Below are 6,762 nucleotides of genomic sequence, written 5' to 3'. Positions count from 1 at the left end.
ATGAAATCACTGCAGCTTTGTCTGCAAACTCTAACCTGGGCGCAGCCTAAAAGCCACAAGCAGGAAAGGAAATTGGTAAACCAAGGTCTAGTTACAGGGAACTCACAGCAAGCACAACGAATAACCAGGGACACCCCCCTGCCTTTCCCGCCTCTCAACTCTGCCGGCCAAATTGCCAGCCTTTAGGTCTTAGCTTCAAGAGCACTTCCTCCTAGAAAACTTCCCTCCTTGACCCCCAGCTTGGGTGAGGCCCCCTCAAACTCCCCCTCACTGCTATCTGGGAGTTCACCTACTCCTGCAGGGCCCGGCATGGGCCTGACACAGGGAACGAGAGGGTAAGTGACTAATTCAGGCCAAGAGTGGCCCGCTGCTCTCCAGCAGATCTGGGGAACATGGGGCTTCATGGGGCCACAGACACAATTATAATCAACTATTTCAGACTCTGGAACCTGATCAGGCAACAAGGAAGATACTGAATGAAGGCAGAGCCTGTGCTTGAACCAGCCACCAACCCCCATGCCGTAGCCCCTGGGGGTACGAGCTCCAGTTCTGAAAGCAGCTGATGGGTGCCAGGGCCGGGGTGGGGACCTTGCCCTCCAAAAATTTGGAGTTGTGTGTTTTGGTGAATCTGATGATACCCTGAGATACTTGCCTTGGGTCAGCCTTCTCGGCTGCAGTGGCTTGCCTGGTGGCAACATCTATCAGAGGATTTAAAGGGCCAATGTGGTGCCCGGTGCGTTTTTGTTATTGTTGTTAGCTAGGAAGTCTTTGTCAGGCACTTAGCTGACTGCAGAGATAACGGAACAGAAACTTCAGTGACCATACGCAAGGAACTCATACTTTACAAAAGCATTTTGAAAAAGTCACAATGGACAGCTTCAGCCCTCGAAGCAAAATTTAGCAGTCCCTAGGTGTGGGAGAATTCAATTTCCAGAGTTACGGTAACATACTACTAGAGTATCCAGGTCTCAACAAAAACTTTCAAAGCATATAAATAAATAGGAGAGTATGGCTCATTTACAGGAAAAAGAATTTGATAGAAACTCACTGATAAATTTTGTAACTGAAAAGTACAATAACTGAAATGAAAGATTCGTTATCACTAGAGTCACAAAAGTCCATTGCTTTCTTGTATATCAGCAGTGAACGATTAAAAAATATCACAGTACCAGGAAGGAGAAAAGAAAAATATCTATGTGAGGAAACCATTAAAACTCTGATGAAATAAAGATCTAAATAAACGGAGAGATTCATGGTACATGGATAGGAAGACAGGTACATGGATAGGATTCAGGTACATGGATAGGAAGACACAATATTGTCAAGATGTCAGTTCTTCCTGACTTGATCTATAGAATGAACAAAATTCCAATAAAAATCCCAGCAAGTTATTTTGTTGATATCAACAAACCGATCCAAAAGTTTATATGGATTCTATCTTACGTGATCTCAAATGTTTATATTTCAAAAAACCTCTACCTCTACACACATACAGAAAAGCAAAAGACCAACAGCCAAGACAATATTGCAAAAGAACAGTCTAAGGACTGACATTATTCAATTTCACGATATACTATAAAGGTACAGCGATTGAGACAGGTATGGTATTGGTAACACTTACCCTGAATAGACAAGAGATCAATGGAACAGAATAAGCCCAGAAATAGACCCACGCAAATATAGTCAACTGATCTTTGACAAAGGAGCAAAGAAAATACGATGGAGAAAAGGTAATCTACAACAAATGGGGCTGGAACAACTGGACATCCACATGCAAAAAACCCTAGACAGTTCTTACACCACAAGAATTAACTCAAAATGGATCTTAGTCAACTGTAAAACACAAAATGCAAAACTCCTAGAAAATAACAGTGACATGGGAGAAAATCCAGGTGACCTTGCGTTTGGTGATGACTTTTTAAACAACACTAAAAGCATGATCCATGGAAGAAATTTTTATAATTTGGACTTCATTAAAATTTTATAACTTGGACTTCATTAAAACTTCCGCTCTGTGAAAAATGCTGAGAATGAAAAGCTTTGCAAAAACGTATTTCATAAAGAACTGATATCCAAAACATACAAAGAACTCTTAAAATTAAAAAATAATAAAACAATTTAAAAAAACAGGCAAAAGTCTGAACACACACCTCACCAAAGGAGATACACAGATGGCAAAGAAGCATATGAAAAGACGTTCGACATCATGGAATCGGAGAAGTGTACGTTAAAATAGCAATGAGATACCACTACACACCTAATAGAACGGCCAAAATCCAGAACACTGACAACACTGAATGCTGGAAAGGATGCAGAACAACAGGAATCTCATTCGTTGCTGATAGGAATGCAAAATGGTACACTTTGGCAGTTTCTTACCAAGCTAAACAGCAACTGTGCTCCTAGGTATTTACCCAAGTAAGTTATACACATTTGTAGTGATTTATAATTGCCCCCAAAATTGGGAGCAGTGAAGATGTTCTTTAATGGGAAACTATACGGTATGAAGGGGTATGTGGAAACTTTCCATCCACATGGTTCCCTGACAGTTATGAGAAAAGTTGAAATTCACCAAAGTTTACTGAAATTTATCAGCCTCTTCATCAATTCCTCCCCTGGATGCTGAAAGTGTTCCACCAGACTCTAAATTTCCAAAATATTTGCTTCAGTTCAGCTCAATTGTTTCATTGGAGGGGTGGATTTCTGGAGTTTTCTGCCATCTTCCCTCAAACAACACCCTTAAACAATCAATGGGTCAAAAAAAGAAATCACAAGGGAAATTAGAAAAACTTGAGGCTGAAGATGAAAACACAACATATCAAAATTTATGGGATGCAGCAAAAGTTGTACTGAGAGGGAAATTTATAGTCATAAACACCTACATTAAAAAAAAAATCTAAATAACCCCACTGTATATTTTAAGGAACTAGGAAAAGAAGAGCAAAGTAAAACCAAAGTTAGCAGAAGGAAGGAAATAATAAAGATTAGATTAGATATAAATTAGATAGAAAATAGAAAAATGTGAGAGTATGATTCATAATAAATACATATTTGGTCTTCCATATACCCCTGGCTCAAAGCTCCTAAAACCCTTGGCATTTCCTGTGATGACACTGATAGAGGTACCTTTTATTATGTTACTTAGGTGGCTTTTGGAAAGCTCCTGTGGATGGGGACTGGTTGCTAGTGGAGCCAGCCCTTTGATTAGAGGGTTGGAACCTTCAGTCCCACCATCCACCATATACCTTCTGGAAGGGGAGAGGGGCTGGAAATTGAGCCCAATCACCAATGCCCAATGATTTAATCAATCGTGTCTATGTATTGAAGCCTCCATAATAACCCAAAAGGATGGGGTTCAGAGAGTGACTGGGCTGGTGAACATGTGGAGGTGCTAGGAGACAGATGTGCCCAGAGAGAGCATGGAAGCTCTGTGCCCCTCCCCGCCCCTTGCTCTGTGCGTCTCTTCCATCTGGCTGTTCTGAATTATGTCCTTTCATAATAAACCAGTAATCCAGTCAGTAAAATGTTTCCCTGAGTTCTGCTTTAGCAAATGTATTTAACCTGAAGAGGGGGTCGTGGGACCCTCTAATCTATAGCCAGTCTGTAGCCAAAGGGACAACCTGGACTTATGTTTGGCATCTGCAGTCGAGGGAGGAAAACCTAGCCCTTAACCTGTGAGATCTGATGCTATCTCCAGGTAGGTAGTTTCAGAATTGAGTTGAATTGGACACCCAGCTGGTGTTGGAGAATTGCTTGGTGGTATGGGATAAATACACACATTGGAACTGGTATCAGGATCCTAAAATAAATACACACAATGGAACTGGTATCAGAATCCTAAAAAAAAATAGAGAAAATCAACAAAACCAAAAGCTTGTTCTTTGAAAAGATCAACAAAATTGACAAACTTTTAGATAAATTGACTAAGAAAAATCAGAAATGAAAGTAGGGACATTTCTATCAATTTTACAGAAATAAAAAGGATTATAAGGGAATATTACGAGTAACTGTACACCAACACATTGGATAACCCAATTAAAATGGATAAATTTCTAGAAACACAGAAACTACCAAAACTGACTCAAGAAGAAATGCAAAATCTGAATAGATTTATAACTAGTAAGGGGATTGAATAAATATTTTTTAAAACTCCCCAGAAAGAAAAGTCCAGGGCCAGCTTCGCTGGTGATTCTACTAAACATTTTAAAAAAGAGCACCAAAAAGACATCATCCACATTGTAAAAAGGCAACCCACAGAATGGGAGAAAGTACTTTCAAATCATATATCTGATAAGGAATAGTATCCAGAATGTATAGAGAACTTCTAAAACTAAACGACAACACAACAAAACAACCCAATCCGAAAATGTGCCAAAGTCTTGAACAGACATTTCTCCCAAGATTTACAAATGGCCAATAAGCACATGAAAAGATGCTCAATATCACTAATCATTAGTGAAATGCAAATCAAAACTACCATGCGATACCACTTCATACCCATTAAGATAGCTACTATAAAAAAAAAAGTGTTGGGAAAGATTTAGACAAATTGGAACCTTCGTGCACTGTTGATGGAAATGTGAAATGGTACAGCTGCTCTGGAAAACAGTACGACAGTTCCTCAAAAAAATTAAAATAGAATTGCCATATTTAGCCATTCCGCTTCTGGGTATAATCCAAAAGAATTGGAAGCAAGCTCTCAAAGATATTTGTGCATCCATGTATATAGCAGATTATGCACGATAGCTGAGACATGGAAGCAACCCAGTGTGTATCGACAGACGAACGAATAAGCAAAGGGGGGTATGTACTTACAGTGGAATATTTACTTGGCCTTAAAAAGAAGGAAATTCGGTAATATGCTACAATATCGATGGACTTTGAAACATTCGGTAAGTGAAATGGCCAGTCACAGAGAATCTGACCCTGGTTTCTCTACCTAGTACAAAGAACTCTTAAATGTTTATTGAATGAAAACACACACCCCCAGCCCCACCCCCGCTGCCAATTACCTACCACTTCATATTCACTAGGATGGGTATAATTTGTTTAAAAAAGGAAAAACCAATATTGGCCACAATGTTGAGAAATAGAAATTTTGTGCATTGCTGGTGGAAAACATTTTGTTGGTCCCTCAAAAAATTAAACACAGAATTACCATATGACCCAGCAATTTTTCTCCTAGGTGTATACTCCAAAGAATTGAAAACAGGAACTCAAATACATGTTGAAGAATGATCACAGAAGCACTATTCATAATATGCAAAGGAAACAACTCAAATGTAATTAACAGGCGACTGGATAAACAAATGGTGACCTATGCCTATAATGGAATATTATTCAGCCATAAAAAGGAATGAAGTACTGATACACGCTACAGTTTGGATAAACCTCAAAAATCCAAACTGCTAAGTGAAAAAAAAAGATACCAAAGGTCATGTTTTGTATGATTCCTTTCATATGAAATATTCAGACTAGGCAGATCTCTAGAGACAGGAAGAATAGAAGTGCTTGCCAGAGGATTGGGGTGGGGGATGGGCAGGGATGCTTTAATGTGGTGGGGTGCTCCTCAGTGAGTTATAAAAAAATTTTGAAACTAGAGAGATGTGGTGCTTGCACAATGCTCTGAACACACTAAATGCCACACTTTGAATAGTTGTTTTAGTGTTATATGAATTTTACCTCTATTAAAAAAAAAGAGAGAGAGAAAAAATAGAGAAAATCAACAAAACCAAAAGCTTGTTCTTTGAAAAGATCAGCACGACAACAGCTGGTGGAAAACACTTTGTTGGTCCCTCAAAAAATTAAACAGAAAAAAAACCCCATGATAGCGCCTGGTTTAGCTATCGCAGAGTTTTATGGGGAGCTGTGGTCCATCCTCCAGAGAACGGGTCCCAAATTCCTAAGAAGGCAAAATGACCATCTGGAGGTGAAAGTTACATGGGACCTCTCTGTGCGTTTTTGTTTTGTTTGTTTGTTTTTTTGAACAGTACGAAGGGTTTTTATTGGCTGCAACGGGAAGTAGAACAGGAGGGGATCCGACAGCTCTGGCTCCCAGGCGGTTTTATAGACTCTGTCGCCACCCTCCAAAAGCTCTGTACTATTTTTGCAACTTCCTTTGAGTCTATAATTATTTCAAAATAAAATTTTAAAGGAAAAATAAGGACACACGTGCTTACGGTTGCACCATGCCTCCCACTCTCAAGGCTGGCACTCGGAGACTGACCGCCCTCTCTGAAGTCTGGGACTGACCCTTGACTGGACACCCAGGACTGTCCTCCTGCTGTCTGTCCTGGTCTGGCAGCTGTGGGCAAGAAGGAATCCTTATTCTCTGAGGAGATAGCTCAGGGCCCAGCAGGCACTCCCAAAGATGCCAGCCTCCACCCAGGTCTGCGGTTTGGCCCCTGGGGGTGGGTCAACATAACCATAAGCTCCCACAGCCTTGGGGCTGGGACGAACTCTGCTCTCTAGGATCTCTCAGTCTCTGTGTGGGGGACAGCAGGCCCCCAGGCGAGTCCTCAGGACAAAGAACTGCCACCAGCACTCTGGGCAGGAAGCCCATTCAGGCAGTGGCACCTGAGGGGCACAGGGGCCTGAGGGTTGGAACACCTAGGAAGCCACAGGAGACTTGTATGCTGCCCACATGGGTCCCTCCCATGGCCTGCCCCCTACCTGCTCCCCCAGAGGCCAAACAGAACTCCCACCGCACCTGTGACCCAGAGCTGCCAGGCGAGGCTGCCCAGTGCGGGCTGGAGGCAGGAT

Source organism: Pteropus medius, unplaced genomic scaffold (genome assembly GCF_902729225.1).
Source record: "Pteropus medius unplaced genomic scaffold, Ma_sr-lr_union100, whole genome shotgun sequence".
NCBI classification, from domain to species: Eukaryota; Metazoa; Chordata; class Mammalia; order Chiroptera; family Pteropodidae; genus Pteropus; species Pteropus medius.
Note: the sequence above shows the minus strand (reverse complement) of the source record.